This window comes from Hyaena hyaena, unplaced genomic scaffold (genome assembly GCF_003009895.1).
Source record: "Hyaena hyaena isolate Hyena2069 unplaced genomic scaffold, ASM300989v1 scaffold_23, whole genome shotgun sequence".
In the NCBI taxonomy this organism is placed as follows: domain Eukaryota; kingdom Metazoa; phylum Chordata; class Mammalia; order Carnivora; family Hyaenidae; genus Hyaena; species Hyaena hyaena.
The window spans coordinates 2,570,140-2,585,850 of NW_024080655.1; positions in this window are offsets into that span (position 1 = coordinate 2,570,140).

The window sequence follows — 15,711 nt, forward strand, 5'->3', positions numbered from 1 at the left end:
TACATATAAGTGAAATAAGGTCTTAGATGCTCAGTAAAGGAATGATAAAGTAGTTAAGCTGCACTCACATGGACTGGCTTCAGTTGCTATTGAGACTGGAGGGAGACTGGTTTATGAGCAGCCAGAACTCTGCCTCTAGGGTCTGTGTTGAAGGCTGCATCTCGGGCTGGGTATTTCCGGGGTGGCAATCCCATAGGGACTTAGTGTCAGGAGTCCTTATAACCAAGTCTAGCATCCGATCTTAAGGGCTAGACATCCACCACGAGGAAGATTTTTGAGTGTGTAGTCCTGAATCCCTGGAGGTAGGATGACCCTCCAAGCTGGGAGCAAGCTCTTTGCACCCGGACAGTTTTGGCTCCCAAGACCTCAGCATCTCCTGTGGCAGCTGCATGGATGCTATGACGACAGGCTTCTATGGCATCTGTCCCATGAACCCATAGTCCTCGGACCCTGTTGCTACCCTCCAGATTTGTCACACACTTCCTCATTCTCAGGACACTCCTTCACCCAGGTCCAGGTGCCTGAAGGCAGCCTGTTGGATTATGCCTCTTAACTCTACCATGACTGGGATGAAGGGAATTGAGAAGCTGCATTCTCCCCACCCCCCAGCAGAAGGCGATTAAGCTGGCCCTTGGGGAAGCAACATTCCTGTTGGTACTTTTCTGAGACAAAGCAGCAGGGGATGAGGGTTCTGGGCATTTGGGGGCTCTCTGATTTGTTTTGTGGGGCTTTTCTGCTGCTGGTCCTTCTTCTAGATTCTTCCCCAAATCCTTTCTTCCTCAGAAATGACCCAGGCATCCTCCCTGTAATCAGGGTTGGGGGGGGGGGGTGTCTCTGCTTGGGTCTTCCTCTCACCCTTGTCTCTTCTGCCTGCGGAAATATCGCGATAGCTTCCTCGGTGGTGCTCCTTCCTCTAGTCCATTTGCTGCAATCCACTCTCCACATTGCTGCCCAAATTTGTTTATTCCAGCAAATATCCATCATCAGATAACCATCAAGTGCACAGTGAGTCCGCCAGCTTTGGTCTCCTGGCTTAGGGCCTAATTAACAGCCCCATTTCTGACTCTGCTTTTCTTCTTGCCTCCAACCAAGCTCAATAGCCCCAACCATCGCTCCTGTGGTCAGAAATCTAGTGGGTGCCCTCAAACCTCCAGAGGCAGGAGTATAGCAGGCAAAACCACTGCTCTACCCGCTGCCACTTCAGACCCGAGTGTCTTGGCCACCCCCCCGCCCCGTCATGCTCCTGGACTTGTCTTCACCTTTACTGATCCCCAGACATTTGCCTCTTAGCCTCACCTCCTGGGGCTGCTTGGGAATTTGATCATCTCACTGCCTGTTTCCCCTTTGACACCATTTGCTCTCTGACCATTTTTTCTTGTATCTTATTCCAGGGAAAGGCTTCTGGAATGTCTTTCCTTCTCATTGCTCACTTTGCAAATGGCTGCCCACCTTCCAGGCCTAGCTCAAATGCTACCTCCTCTGGAAGCCCTCTTTGGCTCTCTCGGATAGAGCTCTGTGCTGCTCCTCCCGGGCCACCTGCCGCTGTAGCCCACATTTACTCCCACTGCTGCAGTTGCCTGGGCTTTGTGGCTTCCACTAGATTGTGAGCTCCCTGAGCCCAGGAGCTGTGGCGAGGCTCATCTCTCTATTACCTAACTCAGGGCCTGGAATGCGTGTAGGGAATGAGTTCTCTTGTTTAGCTGAATTCTTCCTCTTCTCCACCTGGGTCTGAGAAACTGGAGGGAGCAGGAGATGTGGGAAGTGGGGTGGGGGAGCAGAGCGTTAAATGAAAATAAATAGCTAATTCTGCCTAATAATGCCTGATTTCCTGATTTGATATTCTGCATTAATTATAATTACTTGCTAGGAGATGGGGTATTAATCACCATGTGCGGTACTTCTGCAGAGTTGCAACATGGTGGCCGGCTGCCTGGCAGCTGGTATGCTAAGAACACTTTGATGAAGAAGGAGCAGGGGTCCGTCAAAATTCCCGGGCAGTGCCCTTATGCCTGTGCTAGGCTCTGAGAGGGTACCAAGACTGGTTAGAAGTGGACTTTGGCCCCAGAGAGCCTCCCGGGGGAACTGACTTGCACAAAATCTAAAAAATAAGGTCAGGTCTGGTTATAAAACTCTTGACTGGGAATCAAGAGGATAGGTTCTTCTTCTGACTCTACTACCAGCCGGTGGTTTGCAAGCTCTTCTATGGGTTTCGGTTTCCTTTCTTATGAACACCAGGGCAGGGGGATTGAGCCAGACTCCCAAAACATGAAAGGTGGAAGCCCTCTGCCCGAAAATCTCTTCTTCTCCCATCTGTGCCTGTCAAAATACCACCCATGCTTGAAGACCAATCGCCATGCCTTGGTATCTGTGAACCGGTCATTGTTTTCTCGGGTGGAGAGGGATGTTCCTTCTTCTGAACTAATTCCATTAGTAGTTGGTGTGTGGTTCCCTTACCTGGACACGCTACTGCCCCAGGGCCTTTGTACTCACTGTTCCTCCACCACCCCTACCCTCCATGGAATGCTTTTCTCCCAGATAGTCACACAACTGTCTGGTTCACTTCTTCAGATGACTACAGGTGACTCAGTGGAATGTGATGTCTTCCCTGACCATCTGATGTAAACCAGCTATTCCCTCTCTCCATGCTGTGCTTTATTTTATTTTTATTTTTTAAGTGTTTTATCTATTTCTGAGAGAGAGGGAAAGAGACAGCACAAGTTGGGGAGGGGCAGAGAGAGAGGGAGAGACAGAATCAGAAGCAAGCTCCTTAGGCTCTGAGTTGTCAGCACCAAGCAGGATGCGGGGCTCGAACCCACAAACTGTGAGATCATGACTTGAGCTGAAGTTGGATGTTTAAGTGACCGAGGCACCCAGACGCCCCAGAACTAACTACTTTGTACTGGACATCCGCTACAAGCCAGAAAGTGTTTCAGGGCTCGACTTACATTTTCTCTCTTTTAGCTTTCACACAACACTTTGAGGTATCAATCCCTCCCGTTTACAGATGGCAAAAGGGAGGCTGAGAGCATTTAAGTAATTTGCTCAAGATCACACAGCTAGGAAGCAATGAAATTGGGATGAGAGTCCAGGTCTGTCTGGATCGAAAGCTCTTTCCGTTTTCCATGCCGCTGCGGCCTGGAGGGTGGGGAGAAAGGAAGCTGCCTTCGGATACTCACTGCTATCAGATGTGACATTACAGAAGGCGGCCTTGCTCTGGGAACCGCCCAGTCCTATTTTCCATCTTGCTCATCTTCCTTCGCTTTATGTTCCCCCTCCTAATTTTTACCAGGCCTGGAGGGACCTGAGACTCCCTCCTGTTTTTCTAGGATAGGCATTTCAAATTCCAGGTGATCCCCTGGAGTTCGGGAGGCCCGTTCTTCTCAGTTGTTAATCTTCAATTACTGGGTTGCCAGGGAGGGATGGGGGGGCTGGGTTTAACTATAGTGACAGCTTGTCTCCGTGACGCAAGGGCTGCCACTCCTGCAGCCACACACAGGCTGGAGAACTCAGGAAACACGGGGCTGTGTCTTCTCGTTAGGTTCACCCTACCGTTTGAAGTAAGGTCCCATCAGTGGTGTGTCCCTTCTGGGGCTGCCTGAAGACAAAACAGAGGAAAGGTGGGGAGGAGCGGGTGTCCCCATGGCGGGCGGGGTGGTGGTGGTGGTAGTGGTGGTGACGGGGGTGGAGGGGTGGAGGGATGGAAGAGGCCGTGCTAAAAAGACACCTGAGCCCTTCCTTTCTGGGACATCTCTTCTTCCTCGGGACACCTACTCCGATCCGGGATGCTAGGCGGTCCCCCAAACAAGAGAAAGTAAGGGCCACGTGGCAGCAACCTTGCCTTAAAGTAGGTGAGGTCATACCATTTGTGGTTGTTTGGAGTTTGGGGATTTTCTAGGGCCCTCAAACATTTGTAGTGCGACTGTCCTTTAGAACCAGCCAATAGAGTTAAGTTAGAATCGGAGTTAAGCTTTCTTAGTCCTTTGGGAAGGCTGATGGGCTTCAAAGGGAAGTAATGGGAGAGGATAAGAGCTTCAGGTTGGCCCTGGTGACTTGGGGATGGAGATCTGTCTGGAGGGGGGCGGCTTGTGGGTCAAGCTGGCAACTTGAGTCTTGTCCTGGGCTCTAGGACTTATTTAACCCTCTGTGGCAATGCTTGTGACTTACCTGTGCAGAGTAGACGGTCCTGGGTGCCCTCCCAGAGCACCCTGGGCCTCGGATCTTGTGTAGAAAGATCACCCTGACCCTGTGGGGGCAGGAAGAGGGCTGTGATTGCTCTCTCTGCCCCAGGACCGTGGGGGAGCAGGACTGGGGGTGGGGGCGGGCAAAGGGGGGCTGGACTAGATGTCTACTGGGGTTTCTTCTGACTGTAACAGTTTCAGGGTTCATAGAAGGAGGCTAGAGAGAAGGGCAAAGTCTACACCATCTGTCTATCTGTTCAGTTCCTACTTTCCAAAAACAGGTACTGGATGGACACAGTGTGATAAGGAGTCAGGCCCTGAAGACTCTAGAAATTGAAAAGGGACACTGGTGGAGGCCAGAATGGGCAGCAGGTGGTGCTGAGAGATAGCAGATCCACTATACCAGGAATGGCCCTGCTGGGAACTGGACCCAGGGCAGGAAAAAAAAAAAAGAAAAAAGAAAAAAGAAACCAGACCTAAGGACCTGATGGTGGCGACCCGGGCAGAGGAGGAGAGAGGGAGAAAGGGGGTTGTGAGCTTTCTGGACCGGAAGCTGCTTACTTGCCAGCAAGCTGCCTTAACGGCCCAGTCAGCTTCCGGTTTTACAGCCTGACAGGGAGGGTCTAGAGAAGAGACGGCGGGGCTGTAAGACGGCTATGTGGGCGTGCATGTGCACGTGCGTGCAGGTTGCACGTGTGTGTGCGCACGAGTGTGTGAAGAGCCAGGGCTGCTCCATAGGGATGTGCTCTGCGCAGCTGGGCACTGGGTCCTGGTGACGGATGGCATTCTTGTCCTGGCATGGGACAAAGAGGAATAGATGCTGGGACACAAATGCTGCAGAAGTGGGGTCCCTGTAGGCTTGGGAATAGGCCCTGGCCACCGCCTTCCCGCCCTCACCTGTGATTCAGCACACCCCTGTGTTCAGACAGTCTAGTCCCTCCCACCTCCACCCCTGCGAGCTGAGCGGGGCCACAAAGGCACCCTGGTTCTTTCCCGTCACGGCACTCCGCTCGACCTCCCTCAGCCCATTCTTCCCTCTAACAATGATCCTCTCCTCCCTACTTCTCTCCTTTGCTTCCTTTTTATCTGATTCCTGTGTTGTAAAAGGAATATATGGTGGTTATAGGAAACTTGGGAAAGCTCTCACAGAAAAATGCACAAGAGAATAAATTCAGAAGCTCACTATGCAGAGACAACACGGCACTTCAATCTGGCTTCTTTTCCCTGGTCTGGTGTTGGACACAGTGACGCCAGTCTATACCGTGTATATGGTAGCGTGTCAAGCCTTTTCTCTTTATAGCATGTGCATTTCCCTCTGCCATGAAAGATTCTTCAAACAGATTATCAATAATAATCTGTCCCGGGGCGCCTGGGTGGCTAAGTCGGTTGAGCGTCCGACTTTCGCTTAGGTCGTGATCTCGCGGTTCGTGGGTTCGAGCCCCGCGTCGGGCTCTGTGTTGACAGCCAGCTCAGAGCCTGGAGCCTGTTTCAGTCTGTGACTCCCTCTCTCTCTCTGACCCTCCCCTGCTCACGCTCTCTCTCTCCTAGAAATAAATAAAAAACATTAAAAAAAAAAAGAAAAAAAAAAGAATCTGTCCTAAGGAGTTGCCACTATTTGTTTGATCATTCAACTCTTATCAGGCAGTTATTACATTTTTACAGTTTCTCATCACTGTAAGTTATGCTGGAATGAGCCTCATCGTACATGACTCTCTGTATTTTGGATAATTATGCCCTCCATTCATTTCTGCCTGGGAAGTGTTTCTACCTAACTGAGGGTAAATTCTAGCCTAGAGAGCCATCTACAAGGCTAGTTCTGGACAAAACTGCCAAAAATGTGCACACTTCTTTTAGTGTCTGGGGTATCCAGTGCTTTCCTGGGACCTGTCCTTCCTTGGGCAAGGAGCTAGGGAGACCCTTTGGAGACGGGGTCTGTATGGCACCAAATATTGCCCTGCACCACCCCCAGCCCCCAAAACCCCCAACCCAACAAAATCAAAAGCTTTCTGACTTTTGGTTGAGGTAGGTTCTCTTGGCTCTCATTGTGTTGAAGGTGGGTTAGCGAATATTATCTATGACCCGTCTGCCTCGGGCCCTGACCAGGCCCCAAAGTCTTCTGTGCAGCTGAACTGATGGACCACACTGAGGCCCAGGCCACACACAGTCTTCACTCTCAACCCATGCTGTAGGCGGAGACTCTTTTCCAGTCCTCCTGAGGAGCTGCTGATGGAGCAGAGCCTCTAGCGGACCCTGCTTACAGGTCAACAAGGGAGGGGCCTGTTGGCTCTTGGGGAGAGAGATATATACATTGTTAGCAAGGCTTGGGGTCCAGATCTAAAGGGTGGGATGCACACAGCCCCGGGCCGGGGGGCTGTGGAAGGGTCTGGGAGTCCTTTGTACAGAGAAGCGCTCGGTCCGGGTTCACCAGGGAAACGAGACTTTGCTGTTTGCTATTTCTGTGCTTATTCTTTTGCTCTTTCTCATTCACGGGACATATATTGAGTGACCACTATACATCCAGACCCCAGGCTAGATTATGGGCAGGTTTAGGAAAAGAGGGTGACCTCGTTTCTCTTGAAGAAGCAGATAGTTGGATGGGGGATTGGCAGGCACACAGATTCCTCAGGTAGAACCACGAGATGACCATGGGGTTTGTAGGTGCAGGTGGTTCTTTCCGCTTCATGGGGTGGCGGGGGGGGGGAGGCTTCTTTCGTTGAGAAAGCATCTGATTACAGTAGGGCCTGGAGTGGGAGCCGGGGTTTGAGTTGAAGAGGCATGGGAACAGGTATTCCCGGTGGTATGGGCCAAGGCAAGAGGAGGGGGTTGAGCCAGGGTGCTGTGGTGGGGCTGGGGTGCCCGGGGACGCTCCAGAGATAGTGTCCTCGGCTGTTGTTTTTGCAGTTTTTCTGAGGATGCACTTTCTCATAATACAGGAATGTGCCAGTGAGGGGTGACGAGGGTGAGGGGCAGAAGGGAATGTGGGAGGTGGATTTAAGCCTCAGTGACGAAACCCCTAGCAGCTGGCAGCCGGCCTCACGAAGTGCTTTCTGGGGCCGAGCCCCCTGTGACCTCTGGCACCAAGCCCTACATTGGAGGAGGTTGTTTTATGCGTAAACCGCAAGCGCTCAAGTAGCACTCCTACTCCGCTGCCACATTCTGCACCGGGAACATTCTGGGTGTCCCCTCGAGTCCTCTCGCTGACCCACCCAAGCCCCGTTTCACACGTGGGAAGCCAGGGCTTGAGTGACACCGTCTCACAGATGAACCCAGGTGGCTTCTGAGGCCCATATGCTAGTCGTTCGACGAGAGTGCCTCTCGATCTGGTTGGGAAAAACAAGGCCAGAGAAGCCAGGAGAATTACGGTCACAGTAGGGGACTTTCTGAATCCAGTGTTCTTCACACCCGGGGCAGGTGGGTGTGGGTGGGAGAGAGGAGGTGAGAGCAGGGTCCGCGAAGAGACAGGAAGTGAGGAAAGGGGAGGACAGCAAAGAGCTTTTTCCGCACGTGACAGTGTTGCCAAAGGCGGAGACCCTGTGGCATCTGTTCCGGAAATATTCAGTCTCATTGAACAGAGGCCACTTGATTCTGGACCTCAGAGCAATGACAGTCTCGATGTGCCTTCCACGGAAGTAGCATTGCCTGCTCTGTGAGGAAGGCAGGGTGGGGTGAACTACGCAGCCTGGGAGGAGGTCTTCTCTGAGGTGACAGGGTTGCACCTGTGGCTGAGAGCGTGGTTTCAGGCACTCGGCTTGGGTTCGAATCCCGGCTCTGCCACCCGCCAGCTCTGTGGCCGTGGGTAAATTATTTCATCTCCCTGCACCTGTTTCCTCATCTGTAAAATGGGGATAATAGTACCTACCTATTGGATGCGTGCAAAGATTAAATGAACTAATGTGTGTAGGGCAGTCGGAATGGTGTTGCCTACCCTGGAGTAAACGCTGAATGAATGAGCTTTGCTATAATTCCACGACTCCCCCCCCACCCCCCCACCCCCGTCTGAGTGCTTGCTTCTTGCAGAAATACCCTCAGGTTTTTCAAGGTGGCTGGCTCGTCTCAGCCTTGCCCTTGCCCTTGTACCTGGAGTGCCTTCCACCCTGCAGCCCTCTGTCCTGAACTACCACAACAGAGTATGAAAGCTCTCCTAATTCCAGGCTCCTAGACCCAAAGGTTTCCTTAAGGTCATCCGTGTAAATTCTTTGGTCTTCAGGGAAGGAGATGAGGGACATGACTTCCTGGTCAGCCCTGGGGCTTTTGCTGCTCTAGACCTTAGTCCCTTGATGGGGCTCCCATAACTGCAGACCCTTGGCATCAGACGTGCCATGGGGCGCTGTGGGTAGGAGGCCTCGGGTTGGAGGGAGGCCACCTGGGTAACCAGCAAGGTCCAGTTAGGTCAAGTGGGCCCCTGGAAATGCTGCTCACGTTGGTTTTATAAGGCGTGTTAGCATGCTGGTGGGTGGGGCCCAGAGGAGGAAGAGAGTCACTTCTTTCTTTGTCTGGGGGAGAAAGAAGCTATTGAAGTCAGTGGAGGAAGAGACCTGGCATTTTAGGGCGGGATGGAGAGGCTGACTGAGGGCAAGAGCAGCTTTGAGCCCTGCTGGGCTGGTGGGCCGGAGGGGAGGCCAGGAGGGAAGTGCTGGGTTGTGGGGGTGGGGCCAGGATGGATGGGGAGGTGGCGGGGAGGTGGCTCCTCTGACATGGTGACGTGCTCACGGGAAGATGAAGAGGAGTGCCAGGGACCCGCAGGGGTGGTTAGCAGGTTCTATTAGGGCTCCCCCCCGCCCCCGCCCATCTCCACCCCCAGCGGCTTAGGGGAGCAGCCGCGATACTCTTTGCTGCAAAAGGGCACTTGCTCTAGAGTTTGCAGAGCTCGAGGCCAGAACATGGGAGGCCCCTGGAGTTAGCATGGCCCAGAGGTTCTGGGTCCATAGGTCTGGGGCGCGTCTGGAAACCTGCGTCTTTAACAAGTGTGCTGGGTATTTCTGCGGCCAGTGGTCCACGGACCGCATTTGAGAAGCCTGCTTCTGGAATCTGTAGTGTCGGACAGACTCTTTGGGGACGGGCAGCGGGCCGCTGCCTGAAGGAATGACGGGAGTTTTATTCAACACCTCACGGAAGCTGTCATTTGTCGCATTTGTTGACCCTGTGTTTCCTGCTCTGTGCCAGGCCCCCCAGGAGCTGCGGAGGCGCTCTGCCCCCCAAGGAGTTTGGAGATAAGCTGGGAGGAGTGTGACTTAGAAGGAGACAAGTGCCATAAGAGATGGACTGACAATGACCAGATTTAGGGCAGAGTGTTGGGGGGGGAGGGCAGGGCGGAGGCGCTGCTTGGGGAAGCCGGGGCCTGCACGGCTGAGGAGTCGAGGCTTTGTTCTGTGGGAGGCTCAGAGAGGTCACACTCAGTCCCATGGAAGTCAAGTGACTTGCCCAAGGTCACACAGCTCGTTAGCAGAGTCCAAACCCGCTCATGAGAAATCTCTCAGGGAACTCCCGTAGGGGAATGATAGGATTAAAAGTGCTTTGGGGACCTTCCTCTGGCATGTAAGATGGATCAGGAGTGAGGGTTTTTTTTTTAATTAATCATGGAGGATGGGCGGGGGTGGGGGGTTGAGGGTGACTTTCGGGAATGATGGAAAACGCCCCCATGCTGGGGCCTTGGGCTGTAGCGGGGGGAATCCAGTGGTGTTAGACTTCTTTGAACCGCCCCGTAATACCTGGTATAGGATGAGCAACCCTTTGCTGAATGACTTTTTAATAGGATCTGAAGAGAAATCTTGGTCTCCCGTGTTTATTGGTGGTGACAAGAACAGGTGGCTTGGGATAGGGGAGCCCCCTCCCCCCCTCAGGCGCTGTTGTGCTTCTGAGGTCAAAGCAGCTTTTAGCTCTGCCTGGGACACCCACCCCTCCCCCACCGTCTCTTGCCCCAGTGCATCCTCAGTGGTCCACTGGGAACTCTAGAAAATTCATGCCTCAAGGTTCAGGCCCCAGGAATCCAGTGTCTAGGTGGAATATGCATGGGTGAGGGAGAGAAAGAGTGCCAGTGATAAAGAGCTGGGCTGCTCACTTCCTCCCTCCCCTATGAAGGCCCTGGCAGCTATGCGGCTGTATGTGGAGAAGGGGGCAGCGAAGTTTTCCTCTTGGCTAGCTGGAGCCTCTTCTCCCCTTCCAGAAGAGCCTTGGTCATGCAGGCAGTACCGTATGAGGACAGCAGGGAGGTAACTAGTGCCCTGCTCCTACTGTCCCTGGAGGCAGGTGAACTTGTTAGGGATGGCTGGGCCAGGCGGGCGCGAGCCTGGGTCTGGGGCAGACCTCACTGCAGCCAGAGAAATCGGCTCTTCTTCCAGCTCTGAGTTGAGTTCCAACCAAGAGCCAAAGTGGTTGATTTGGGTTTGAAGGCTGCTGTTAGCTACCAAGTAGCAGGGTGACCTTGGGCAAGTCGCTTGAGCTCTATGGGGCTTAGTTTCTTCTTCGGAAAACATTTGAACAAAACCTAGTAGCACTAAGAGGGGAGCTTGGGGCTCTTTTTCTCTTTTCTGGAGAGGATGGGTCCCCCACGTAAGCTTGGAGATGTGCTGTGGGAGCTCGGTAGTGAGGGGCTCTGGCCACTGGCGGGGGGGTGGGGAGGCGGTTGGAAAGGTGGTATGGTTTCTCCTAGGAGTCTCACCTTCTGATCAGGGGCCTAAAGAGGAAAAAGAAAAGGAAAAAAAGAACTTGCAGGTTTTACTTCTGACATGCCAACCTTGAGCAAGGGTCCGCTAGCTTCAGCCTTGTGCCACACTATCCCTACCCCTCCCTGTAAGGCTCCTCCCTTGGAACTCTGGTGGGGAGGCTCAAGGAAGGGTCAGGAGCGGAGTGCCTGCGAGACCCTCAAAAGCAGAGAAAATACTTTTGTCTCACCCAGGACATGTGTTGGTATAATAACTGACTTTCCAGCTGCTGCTGAGTTTACTCTGCAAATCTATCCTGTGCACCACTTCCAGATGCATCTCAAAGCCTTGCTTTTATGATGAACCTCCCCCCATACCGCCACGTACACCAAAACATTTTCGATTCCTTGCAAAAGCAAAACAAAAATAACCTGTTCTGGTTCACAGTGCCTGACACTGAACTTCTAAAACACTCACTGTCTGTCTCACTGGTTTGGCACCTTTCTACTCTGCAATCTATAATTGTCTCTTCGAGGTTTCCAAGGAAGTTGGAAACCGATCGATTCGTTTTCTTATTCATCGCCTTGACAGACACGTATTGAGACTTTATTGGGTGCCAGGCAGGGTGCTCTGCAAAAAATGCCTCTTGTGCTCGAGGAATAGGTCTCCTCTAGAAACAATAACAGACACACAGTGAGTTAGAAAGTAGTGTGATTGACGGACACCCTGCAAGGGGGTGCAGGGGACGGGAAAGGTGCCGGAGGCCAAGGTGGTTGGTGGTGCTGATGGAAGTCTCGTAGGGGGGACATTGTAGCCGGGCTCACCTGAAAAAGTGCATGAGGACTTGCCCGGGTGGGGCGGCAGCCAAAGGGGGACTTGGTGACTAAATGGAATATTCAAAGCCATGGGGGGTAGGGGGTGAGGGGGGGCATCAAAAGGGAATGGTCGATATCTGGAGCATATGGCTTCTAAATGAACACAGCAAACAATAAACCCAAAGAGGTGAAGAGGGGACCACATTCTTAAAAGGGCATGTCTTCCTTTCCCAGAGCTCAGGTTCTGAAGGCAGTGGGGGCCCTTGAGGGGCGTCTTTAGTTGGGTGTTGGGGTGGGGATTGTGGAGGTTCATATGGTACAGGCTTCTTAGTGGACCACATTAGCCATCCAGGCCAGACATGATGAGGGATTGAACTACCTTCAACGGTGGGCTGGGAGGGGCCAGGAGGGGCCCAAATGGCAGGAGTCAATGTGACAGAAAGGATCTCGGCCGGCTCTGCCTCTTTGGAGCTTCTCATCCTACCTCTTAACCCAAGTCATAGAATCATAGAGACAGAAGAGAACCTGGAGGTCATGTGGATGAACTCCTCTCCCCTTACACAGAGGGGGGAAATGGAAGTGCGGTCAAAGGCCATGGCGTCAGCCAAGGTTAAGAAGAGAAATGGCTGCTAGAATTGCGCGGGGCCCACGATTACGTGCCGGTTGGATCTGGAGGTTGACTCTACCTACTGGTGACACATTTGCATCTGAGGGCCGCCTCCTCTCCAGTTCTTGAAAAAGAGTGAGGCCTCATTCTATTATGTGGGTGGGTGTCCATCTGAGGCCTGGTCACAGGAAGCGGGAAGTTGGATAACGTTGAAGTTGCTCACCTGGTGATGCTACGAAGAAGGTGCCATCTTGCTTCTACAAAGAGTGAGGCCCAAACTCGATTTTAAAAGGTGACTTTAACAGCAAGTCCCCAGAGCCCTTTAGCTCTGTCTGGTACTCGGCATAGCAATAAAAAGGACAAGTGTGAGCTTTTGAAACTACTATTTAGAAATACAATCTGAGGTTGGCCAGATACTTCCAGAAAAACAATCTGGGAATGAAAAACATAATAGTTCCCTGACGGTCCGCTGCTAGAGAGTCAGGAATTTCAAAGGGACACCTCAGCACCCTGCCATAGTCCTGGTGTGCTTTGGAAAATACATTCTACAAGCGAGGTGGTCATCAGCTTTCAAAGGTACCTGAAATAGTGCTGCGGTGTGAGAAAAAAATCCGGGCTGGCATGTGGCTTATGAAGGTTTTAAATGCCTGTAAGGCGTGAATGAACAGACCTCTCAGAATCCCTGGAGAAGGGCTCTGGCCCACCCAATGATTTAGTTTCTTGATTACCGTAATTATGAATCCATAATGCATGTTATAGGAAGGGAAAAAGGCAGCCGGGTCCTGGACTATAATAGTCTGGGTCGGTGTAAGCTGGGTGCAGCCTCTGACATGTTTCTTAATAGCAAAGGCGTTGGACACACTGTAGACTGCTTACCTAGGCTTTAACCTGTGTTTTTTCACCCCGCGTTTTCCAACCATGTTATAACATGACAAAGAGAAGGGGAGCCTGTCCCCATCTAGGCCCCGCAGGGTTTAGAAGCTGTAGTGGAGCTGGGGTTACTGGAACAGACCCACAAATGGGGGATCTGGGGTTAGAGAACCCGGACTCGCCAGCGGGGTCCCGTCGCTAGGCCTCAGTTTCCTCATTTGTAAGACGGATATTTGTTAAAAATGAGAGCTCCTTCGGCTTCAAGGTCATTTGACAATCAAGTGCAAGCGTTCTTTAGTACTTGCTGTTTGACAAGGCGGAGATGAAGACAGGAAGGGGGGTAGGTAGGGCAGGCCAGCAAATGGGTCTAACGAGGTGAAGTGTCTTGTGATGCTTGGGTGTTCAGGGAGTTGTGTGGTGTTTGTCTCTCGGAAGAGGAGAGCTTTTTGTTTGGTGGGTTTTGACTTGTCCTGTTGACACCACAGCAGGCATTATCCCCTCTGCCTTCGCCCCACTCCTGGGAATGTGTTCAACGTTCCATCATGATAATGGTTTTCTCCTTTCTTTTCAAATGTGCTCTCTCCCCCACGCCCCTGCATGCTTCTGGTAACCTTCTTACTTCCTGCTTCTCAAGCACGGAGCCCTGCAGCCTCACTCTCTGTCAGTCCCCGTGCCGGTGGAGTGTCCCCTCTCTGGCAGCAGCAAGGGACAGAGGGGCCCCTGAGGAGGCCGAGCGAAGGGCTGCCACGCCCGTCTGCAAGAAGAGCTAATGGATCCGAGGAGACTGGTCTGACCAGTCAGAGCAGAAGATGGTCCTGCTTGGCACTGAGCTCCCTGAGCCCTTGGGCTCGACATCCTCTTTCTTCCGTCTGATCCCAGCCCTTCCCCGAGGGATCCCAGGCATTGCCCTCGGTTCAGATTCCTTCCAAGCACTGCCCTGGGCTCTCTCACTCTGTGGCCTTGCTGGGACAATGTCTTCCTCTTCCTCATTTCTAGGTCCCCAATTATCTCGCTGATCAAGACATGTTTTCTTGGCTGTCTGGGGATTGTGCTTAGGTAGCGCAGTCTAGTCTCCTATTTCTAAAAAGCAAAGCAAAACAAAACAAAACAAAACAAAACAAAACAAAACAAAACAAAACAGAAAGCAAACTCCTCTTGCCACAACATGAGTGATCATATCTAGCAATGCTCACGAGATACCTTTCTCATGCACGGTACTTAACGATTCCTCTCTATAGTAATACCATTTCCCCCTGGGCGAAGCTGTGTGTCATAGCATGTAGCAACTCCTGTCTCTTGTCTATTTATGCACTGACGGGGTCCATGTCCTCCAGCCAAAGGTCAGCAGAAGCACACCTCTGGTTGAACCAGCTTGGTTTATTGACTCACTGCAGCAAAGGAGAAATGCACCTTATGGAGAATCAGGGCAGTTTCAGTAAGAAGATGTTAGAAAGGACTTCCAGGATTTGGGCTTAAGTGATCTGGGGAGGAGGAGGGCTCAAGGAGGCGGGGCTTTTCTTTGCTTTTGATGCTGGCAGAAGAGACGCTGATAAATCTTACCTAGAAGGCAGGCGGAATGAAGTGAGATTCAGACCATAATTGGGATAGAAGCAGCACACGCTCAGATTAGCCACGGTACGATGTCTGGCCATTGCTGTGGCTTGGAGAATACACAGGGCTAAGTGATGTTGCCAAGTCGGGAGCTGTCACGGGCTGCCCTGCCCTTCCTTAGTCCTCCTTTTTGACCCAGGGCAAAGGAAGTACCTGAGACACTCCTCTACGATACCCAGGTCTTCACCATTGCCAAAATTTTGCCGCTTCGGAGGCTGTGGAGAGAACGTAGCCTGTAGTTGGATAAGAGTTAGTCTCTCCTACTCCTTCGTGGCAGGGAGAGTTTCTTAATCTTCTGATGTGACAAGGACTGTGTAGGAACTTTGAAGACTCTGAACAGAACACACCAGGCAACTGTACCACAGGCAGGGACCAGAAACAGAACTTGTTAGCTCTCGTAATTGGCCCCGAGGATGGGGGGTGGGGGTGCTGGGTAATCAAATCTAGGCAATGGAAATGTGTCCCCAAACCAACTTCTTCTTTTTTTTTTTTAGTGACCTGGGTGACTTCTTCTTGTAACCTACTTCTAGAGTGTTCTACTTGAGCCTGTAGCGTTTACATAGGGGCAGCCAGAGGCTTTGCTGCAGTGTAGACTCCCCTGGGCTATCAAAGAAGAAATTAAGGGCTATGTGATCATCATGACAACTCTGGTTAATACATTTAAATTTAAAATGGTTGGTTTGGCTTTCAGAGCAGCAGCTGTATCATTGATGACATCCAGTAGGGTCAGGGGAGGTTGAGGCCATCTTTTCCAGCGGAACCATCCCTACTGTGGGGACTGCAGTTCGCAGAGCACACACGGAGAGTGAGTCTGTTGCTCCCCCTGGCATTTTTCCCAGGTAGTTTGTGTTTGTCTGTCTTTGGAAGTTTCTGGACATTTCAGGGAAACACGATCTGTGGGAAAGCTGGTAATTTTAAACATCTGAACCAGGCTTCTAAAATTTGTCCAGAAACAGGAAAACTTAGTGTGTGGCAGGTGGTATGAGCCT